An 8,638-nucleotide genomic window follows, 5' to 3' on the forward strand; every position below is an offset into this window, starting at 1 on the left:
CCGGTCAGATGAATGGATACTTTGAGGATTGGTCAAGCTTCACATGATAATTTGGCCTTCAGGTTGTATCTGTCCTGTACATGCAATAGGTCTCACCTACTGCATCCACAACTAATGCTACTATAAAAACCTTATTCAAATAACAATTCAGAATAGAGGTTTTATCTGTCCTGTACATGTAGAATATTATCAACAAAAGGAGTGGATATCTATAGAAACCCAACAAAAGATTCAAGTAAGAAAAGAGAAGAAAGCAGCAGTGACAAATAGCCGCACAAGAGCAAAAGAGCAATTAAGGCAGACAGAGAGGAAATACATTGAAAACCTAGCAGAAGAAGCAGAGGAAGCAGCAAGAAACGGAAAAATGAAACAGTTGTACGACACCACCAGAAGCATGTCGGGCAAATATAGTAGGCCACAAACGAGTTGAAAAATGTAATAAGCCACAAAGATAACAGGGCCAGATAACAGACCTGGGAAACTGAAATAATTATAGAGGGATGCAGTTGACAAACAACTAAGAGACCAGCAAGCAGGACTTTTTATATATTTTTTTAAAACCTATTATACCGGCTGTCATACCGGCTGTCCAGACAATTCTATACTAAGATTCACCGCTTCACTTCGAACCAAGGTTTGATTTTTTTTTTGATAGGGTAGTGGAGAGTGACAGGAAACGGGGACAGAGACAGGGAGTGACATGCGACAAAGGTCATCGGGTTCGGGAATCAAACTCACACATGCAAGCTTGTATATCTGGTATTTTTGAAAAAGAAAAATCGTCTCATCTCTTTTCCCTGGCACAAAATATTTCAGCGGTCTGCGGCCGAATACATATCAATTTGGGAGGTCCTTGGCAGGGAAAAAGTTTGATAACCACAGTTTCAGAGCAGTGTAGGTAACTTGATTGATTGATTGAAGACTTTATTAGAAGTTTGCATAGAAAAAGGTACAGTTTCATGACGGTACAGTTCACTACTACAAGGTCAACTAAAAGGAGAGAAAAGCACTTGGCTTATTTACACAGTATCTCATATAACATTGAATGACAGACGGATAGAACACAGTACTATGCAGTAGATATAGTCAGAAAAAAAAGTAAATGAAAATAAAATAAAATAAAATATACAGTGCAAAAAATATATACAGTAGGTAAATACAAAGAAGGGTCAGGTGAGGGTAAGGCTGGGCTAGGTTTGTAATTGCCGGTTGCGAACGGCTGCCGCCTGTAAGTGGTTTTTCAGGGCGATTTTAAAGGATGCTAGAGAACCACACTCCTTTAAGGCCTTCGGTAGGGCGTTCCACATTTTAGTGGCATAGCAGAAGAACGAGTTTGACCCTTTGTTTGAGTTGACTCTGGGTTGAACTTACCCAGCCAGCACGCCCACATGGGTCCCGCATGGGTACAGGGTGGGCTTCCCTACATGGGCCCCATGTGGGAATGTCCGCGGTTTCCACAAGGGTCCCTCGTGGGTTAGCCCACGTGGGCTCTGTGTGGGTTCTACATGGGCCCTGGGTGGGCCCCACCTCGGCTAATTTATATGGGACCCAGGTGGGAACCACTTGGGCTAGCCCACGTGGGCTCAACGTGGGTTCTACGTGGGCGCTGGGTGGGCCCCACCTCGGCAAATTTATATGGGACCCATGTGGGAACCGCCTGGGCTAGCCCACGTGGGTTCTATGTGGGAATGTCCGCGGTTTCCACAAGGGTCCCTCGTGGGTTAGCCCACGTGGGCTCTGTGTGGGTTCTGTATGGGCCCTGGGTGGGCCCCACCTCGGCTAATTTATATGGGACCCAGGTGGGAACCACTTGGGCTAGCCCACGTGGGCTCAACGTGGGTTCTACATGGGTCCTGGGTGGGCCCCACCTCGGCAAATTTATATGGGACCCAAGTGGGAACCACTTGGGCTAGCCCACGTGGGATCAACGTGGGTTCTGCAGGGGCCCTGGGTGGGCCCCACATCGGCAAATTTATATGGGACCCAAGTGGGACCCACTTGGGCTAGCCCACGTGGGCTCTGGGTGGGTTCTGCATGGGTCCTGGGTGGGCCCCACCTCGGCAAATGTATATGGGACCCAGGTGGGAGCCGCTTGGGCTAGCCTGTGTGGGCTCTAGGTGGGTTCTACATGGGCCCTGGTTGGGCCCCACCTAGGCAATTCTATGCGGGAACCATAGGGGATAAACGTGGGATCCAAGTGGGCTCAACCTTGCTCCTAGGAAGATTTTAATGGTAGACTAAAACAGTGTTTGACATGAACTGTGTTAATTATTGAAACACCTAAAATACATTTTGGATGAAATAGACAATATACTGTATATTTGACAACGTTTATTACAAAAATAAACAAGATAATAAAATACAATATAAATAAAGATAGCAGCAGCATGAAGGCAAACAGATCAAATGTGCAAGTGTACATACAGTACATTAAAAAAAACACTTGAAATGCAAAAAGAGATATTCCCATAATGCTCCACAGACTGCTAACAGAACAAAATAAAGGATAAAAAAATGTCCAAAAACATAAATTGTGTAAGAGGTGCATCAAAATCTTGAATTTTGTAACAAAACTGTTTTAGGGCATAGGTTTTCTGGAATCCACTGTTCATTCATGTTGCATTCATCAATCTGGGTCCGCTGTGCTTGTGGGTGTTTTTTTTAGCCAACCACAGGGGGGAGAGAGAGAGAGTTTGTCTAATGGGGTGGCACATCATCCAGATCTTTTTCTGTTGTATGTCCTTACACTCCGTTGCAGCAATCCAGTCGAGTGTGTCATTGTCTAGGTCATGATCATTCTCGGCCACGATCACCATTCAGTGGCTGGTATATAGGGCAGCTGGTCATCACATGCTACACAGTCTGTGATGGATCCTGTGCTGCACTGAAACGTCCCACACCTGTCCTCAGGTGATTGAGGGTTGTCCACTCCTTACGGGGGAGGTGCTGGTCAGGAACATCTGTGAGATCCTTGATGAATTGGTGAAGCCTGGATGGCTCTGCTGCGTTCCACTGGTCTGTCCATCTTGCCTTCACCCAGGAAGCCTTAACCTTAGATATCTCCGACATGGCAATTCCTGAGTTTATGGCAAAAGTCAAAGAAAGGATTAGCCACAAGATATGAATGTAAAGTAGTCATTCTATCTTTAAACACACTTACACTGGCGTCACCAGGAATGAGATTTTAGTAGGCGAAATGCCAGCCGAAATGCCAGTGAAGTGCATTGCGACGCATTGTGAGCTTGTAGATCGGCTATTTTCAAATAGACAAAATGTATAGGGCTGAAGAGATTAATGTAGGCCTATGTTTTATAGCCTAATAATATTCTAAATAAGTAACTAGTAACTAAAGTCCAATAGTGTAGTACACAGGAGACAGACCATTTGGCGAGCGTGTGCACATTTGATTCTTTGTAAAGCCAGGTGACGATGACCCAAAGTAAACCCCCGTCACCCAATGAAAACAATAGCAAAGATTTGCATCTCTATAAGCAAGTTGAGTAGGCCTATGCTATCAGCTGCCTACTGTCTACGTGCCTGCTGACTGTGGACAAACTGGTTTTGAATGTTCAATGTTTTCAGGCCACGGACCCCTTTGTTGAGAGAGATGAAGCAGGGACCACCAAAACCTTTACATAGATTCCATATAGTTTCATCATGACAGGAAAATCATCATTGTATTTTGGATCCATGTCGATTTGTGTTTCAGATATTTAACCACTTGAACAGTCAATACTTAATAAAGTTGACATTTCACTCACTACTTGGTCTGCTCTTTTCCCTCTCTACAAAACCTCTTTGCCCAAATGTCTGATCTACAAGCTCACAACGCCTCGCAGTGCAAGGCGTTGTGAGCTTGTAGATCTGCTATTTTTGGCTCAAGTTCTCAGAATATGGACGCTAGGGTTCAAGTGGTTAATATAAAAAATGAGAAAATAAGGTTTCTATCACACAAATATTTGGAGGACCCCCTTTAGTGACTCTGAGGACCCCCTAGGTGTCCCGGACCCCCTGTTGAAGACCCTTGATGTAGAATAAAAATGTAACTGCCAACCGTGATCTCTTCAACAAATCTGCCCCTTCCACTAGTTAGCTGCAGCCGTATGCTGTCACATTCAACTTCAGTTTTTTCCACACAACATTAAAGTTAGCCAAGATCAATATCCCAACAAAATCACAAACATTATGTAAGTTTATATTACCATTGTCACTTATGGGGTACTTCATTGTCTGTCTGTAGATTGAAGCCTCTGCTTTTCAGGTTTGGGTTGAGCACATTATTTGTCTTCAAGAAAGAGGGGACAAATGAGATTTCAAAAGTTAAAGCAATGTAAATTTCAATGTAGGCACACACATATTTCAATCTGGCTTGATTTACAAGCTCATAACGTGCTGTGATGCTTTATTAGCTAGTAGAGCTGCTGTTTTTGTGGGTTTGCCCAGACTAGGAACACATTGGGTACATTAACCAACATATACAGTACATACGGTAAACCAACATACATTGTAATCTAGGGATTTAAAACATAATATATAACAATATTGGCCTGCCTAAATCCATGGTTTGAAATAATTTGTTACAATGTGATAACATAACATTACATCTAGAGCATAAAACATGTAACTTGTTGTTTAAAGATAATGTCCTTAGTTAAGTTGACAAAATCAACAAACCGTGAGTTAAAACTAGCCTGTATCTAGGCTAGTCTAGAACATTTTAGAATATAGATTAGACAATGAGGCTACTTACCATATACTTTTGGATTTTTTAAGGTCCATTCGTGGAAGCAAGTCCTGTCATGAAGTTCCTCACTCTCAAATGACAAAGAAAAAGTGATTCAGTTTCAAAAAAGTCTGGGAAGCACAGTGATTGGTTAGACGGTCAATAACACCTACATGTGAAATCACCCTGTATTCACATGGTAATGAGAGGCTTGGTTTGGTCTACTCACTGTGTGTGTGTGTCTGTCTGTCTGTCTGTCTGCCTGCCTGCCTGCCTGCCTGCCTGCCTGCCTGCCTGCCTGTCTGCCTGTCTGTCTGTCTTGTTGAACAAAATGAATGTGGTGTTGTAGCCTAACGTAGCCAGACTATATACTAATGCAGCTAACTAACTGCAGTATTGGGTGGATTGTTTAGCTCTGCTAGGCTAGTGGTGTTGTACAAAGCAGCTAGGTAAACTAACTAGCAGCACATAAAGCAAAGTCCAAAGTCTGGCCAATCGTGGGAACACAGACAGATTGTGTATGGCCTGAGGCCCACTTCCATGTTATTTTGATCAACATTTTGCCTGTTATCTCTCCTATTGGTACAGCATGGAATTGTTATAGCATCAAAGCCATGGATATTATTACTATTATTACCCAGGCCTAATTATCCCACATGTAGCCCATGCAGAAACCGCGTGGGCCAGCCCACTTCCATCCCATGCCCAGTTAGCCCACATTTAGCCCATGCGGGAACCACGTGGGCCAGCCCACTTCCATCCCAGGCCCAGTTAGCCCACATGTAGCCCATGCGGAAACCACGTGGGCAGCCCACTTCCAACCCATGCCCAGTTAGCCCATATGTAGCCCATGCGGGAACCACGTGGGCCAGCCCATGTCCATCCCATGCCCAGTTAGCCCACATGTAGCCCTTGCGGGAACCACGTGGGCCAACCCACTTCCATCCCATGCCCAGTTAGCCCACATGTAGCCCACGCGGGAACCACCTGGGCCAGCCCACTTCCATCCCATGCCCACTTAGCCCACATGTAGCCCATGCGGGAACCACGTGGGCCAACCCACTTCCATCCCATGCCCAGTTAGCCCACATGTAGCCCACGTGGGAACCACCTGGGCCAGCCCACTTCCATCCCATGCCCACTTAGCCCACATGTAGCCCATGCGGGAACCACGTGGGCCAGCCCATGTCCATCCCATGCCCAGTTAGCCCACATGTAGCCCATGCAGGAACCTCGTGCCCCAGCCCACTTCCATCCCATGCCCAGTTAGCCCACATGTAGCCCATGCGGGAACCACGTGGGCCAGCCCACTTCCATCCCATGCCCAGTTAGCCCACATGTAGCCCACGCGGGAACCACCTGGGCCAGCCCACTTCCATCCCATGCCCACTTAGCCCACATGTAGCCCACGCGGGAACCACGTGGGCCAGCCCACTTCCATCCCATGCCCAGTTAGCCCACATGTAGCCCATGCGGGAACCACGTGGGCCAACCCACTTCCATCCCATGCCCAGTTAGCCCACATGTAGCCCATGTGGGAACCACTTGGGCCAGCCCACCTCCATCCCATGCCCAGTTATCCCACATGTAGCCCACGTGGGATCCACTTGGGCCAGCCCACTTCAATCCCATGCCCAGTTAGCCCACATGTAGCCCATGTGGGAACCATGTGGGAAAGCCCACTTCCAACCCATGCCCAGGTATCCCACATGTATCCCACGTGGGACCCATGTAATTTGCCCACATCAAGCCCATGCCCACGTGGTACCCAAGTAGCCCAACTCGTACCCATGCGGGACCCATGTGGGCGTGCTGGCTGGGTAACTTCTCAGTTTGAGACAATAATGTTGAAAAGGTGCAGAACATTGACCCATATCTGCTGCTGTCCACAGCGCTACGTTATCTGGCCCTCTTGTTAAGCGAGTGTCACTATGAGCAGTCAAACATTATTACCGCTAAGGCTGATTTAGATGGCCGCTGGCCGGAGCTGCATCCCGAAAATAATCGCCAACCTCTAGGAGCGTCGCTTTGCGAGCTTGTATAGTCGCAGGGGCAGGGGTGTCCCACCAAATTCTGGGCCCTGGGTACGAGGATTCACTGCGGGCCCCCCATGAATGTTCTTCATAGGGGGAGGGGGTTTAACCCACTAAGACCGGGAATGCATTATTACGCGTTATTTTGTGCTTTAGCTATTGAAAAATCGAGAAAATCTTTGAAAAAGTCTTTGAACATTTCAATCGTCCATGTTTCTATGTCAGTGGTGCTCACACTTTTTCATGTGAAGGACCCCCAAAATACCCATCTCAAAATATTTAGTTCCAGGGACCCCCCAGAAGCAAATTTTGAGTTGCAAATGTTTGCTTAAAAAATGCATATATTCAAAGATTTGCACACATGTTCAAGACTTAAAAAACAAAATAGCAGATCTACAAGCTTGCAGCGCAGCACTCCGTGCTGTGATGTGAGCGTGTATTTCTGCTATTTTTCAATAGCTAAAGTATAAAATAATTAACTTAAGGCCCCTCCACCTTGGGCCTTATAGTAACTCAGTCCCACCTTTCCCCCCCTTGTGACGCCGCTGCTGATTTACTTGGTCGCTGGCCGGTGCTGCATGCCAAAAATAATCGCCAATCTATGAGCGACTCTTTGTGAGCTTGTATAGTCACTGGAGTCGCTGGAGTGTCTGCAACCCGTTTTGAAATGAAGGGCCATGTCAACATAAAGTCATGACACCAACATAAAATCTCTCCAGCGTGATTTGATTGTCCATAAATATAACCACCCTATTTCTATTTCTTAAATGTTTCACGTCAGGACATTGGAATGATCGTTAAGACTCATTAGCAACAATCCCACCTATCTCCCAGACTCCCTCCCCATGTCAAGAGTTCAGGGTTTGAATCAATGTTGAATTATTGTGCACGATGTAATTTGCATACAGACGAGAGGGGGACTTAATTTAATTGACTACAAAAAGAAAAAAAAGAAAAACATACTCTCTCTCTCTCTTTTGCCAGTGTACCGGCGACCACCCTCCCCCTGTGCCAAATGTTGGCACCCGTGTTGCCTACCCCTGTTGTAGGCTACAGTAGCCAGTGGTGTAAAGTAACCAAGTAGTACTCTTACGTAAATACAATACTTACGAAGTAACATTTTGAGAGTATTTCCAATTTTCAATACTTTCACTTCCACTCAAAGGCAAATATTGCACTTTTACTCCACTATAATGATTTGAAAACTTTGGTTACTAATTACTTTGTAGATTCTTCTTACCCTTAAGTGCTGTTCGGGTCATTTTGACCCGTTTTACATTTTCATTTGGAAAAAAAAGGTAGAAGTTAAAAATGTTTCCACCTGAAACTCACTGGCCTTAAAGATTCTTCTGAGATGAACATGTACAAAAAATATTTTTGCACTACACCCATGCTACACCCCCCTCATATTTTTTGAACCTTAAGTGCTGTTCGGGTCATTTTGACCCGGAAGCACAGAAATACACAGTATTATGCCAAAACACAGACACACAGTCACCCCCACTTCTAACACCCCCCTTCCGAAGCCCCATTCCGAACCCTCCCCCCCTTCCTATAAGCATGAGCAATATTGCCCAGTATTAAATGAAGTCGTTTTTTTTACATGGATTTCAGCTAAATCAGTAAAAACGCCTAGCTCTTTCAGTGTTTAATGTGATATAGCAAAGCAGAAATGCAAACATTTACCAAATATATCATATGAATTGTTTGGTATTGAGTCAAAGTCAATGTATCATGATGATTTGTTAAGTTAAAATTTATATTAGTGTTGTTTTTTTTAAACCAAATATCCACCGGGTCAAAATGACCCGAACAGAACGAAGGTGTAGTGAATCTGAACAGAACTTAAGGGTTAAAATGGACCTGGACAGTGGCTAAGTAC

General features: G+C 45.3%; 1 long non-coding RNA gene across 1 annotated transcript; it reads right to left on the reverse strand.

Annotated features, from left to right (window-relative positions):
* Positions 1-2,999: 2,999 nt before the first annotated feature.
* On the reverse strand, positions 3,000-4,866 carry LOC308305669. Its single transcript, XR_013963124.1, has 3 exons — positions 4,751-4,866; positions 4,203-4,285; positions 3,000-3,077 (listed from the first exon to the last, which is right to left on the reverse strand). It is a non-coding gene; the product is annotated as an uncharacterized lncRNA (long non-coding RNA).
* Positions 4,867-8,638: the final 3,772 nt, after the last annotated feature.

The sequence above is a fragment of the Nannobrachium achirus genome (genome assembly GCF_963921795.1).
Source record: "Nannobrachium achirus genome assembly, chromosome: 20".
Taxonomy (NCBI): domain Eukaryota; kingdom Metazoa; phylum Chordata; class Actinopteri; order Myctophiformes; family Myctophidae; genus Nannobrachium; species Nannobrachium achirus.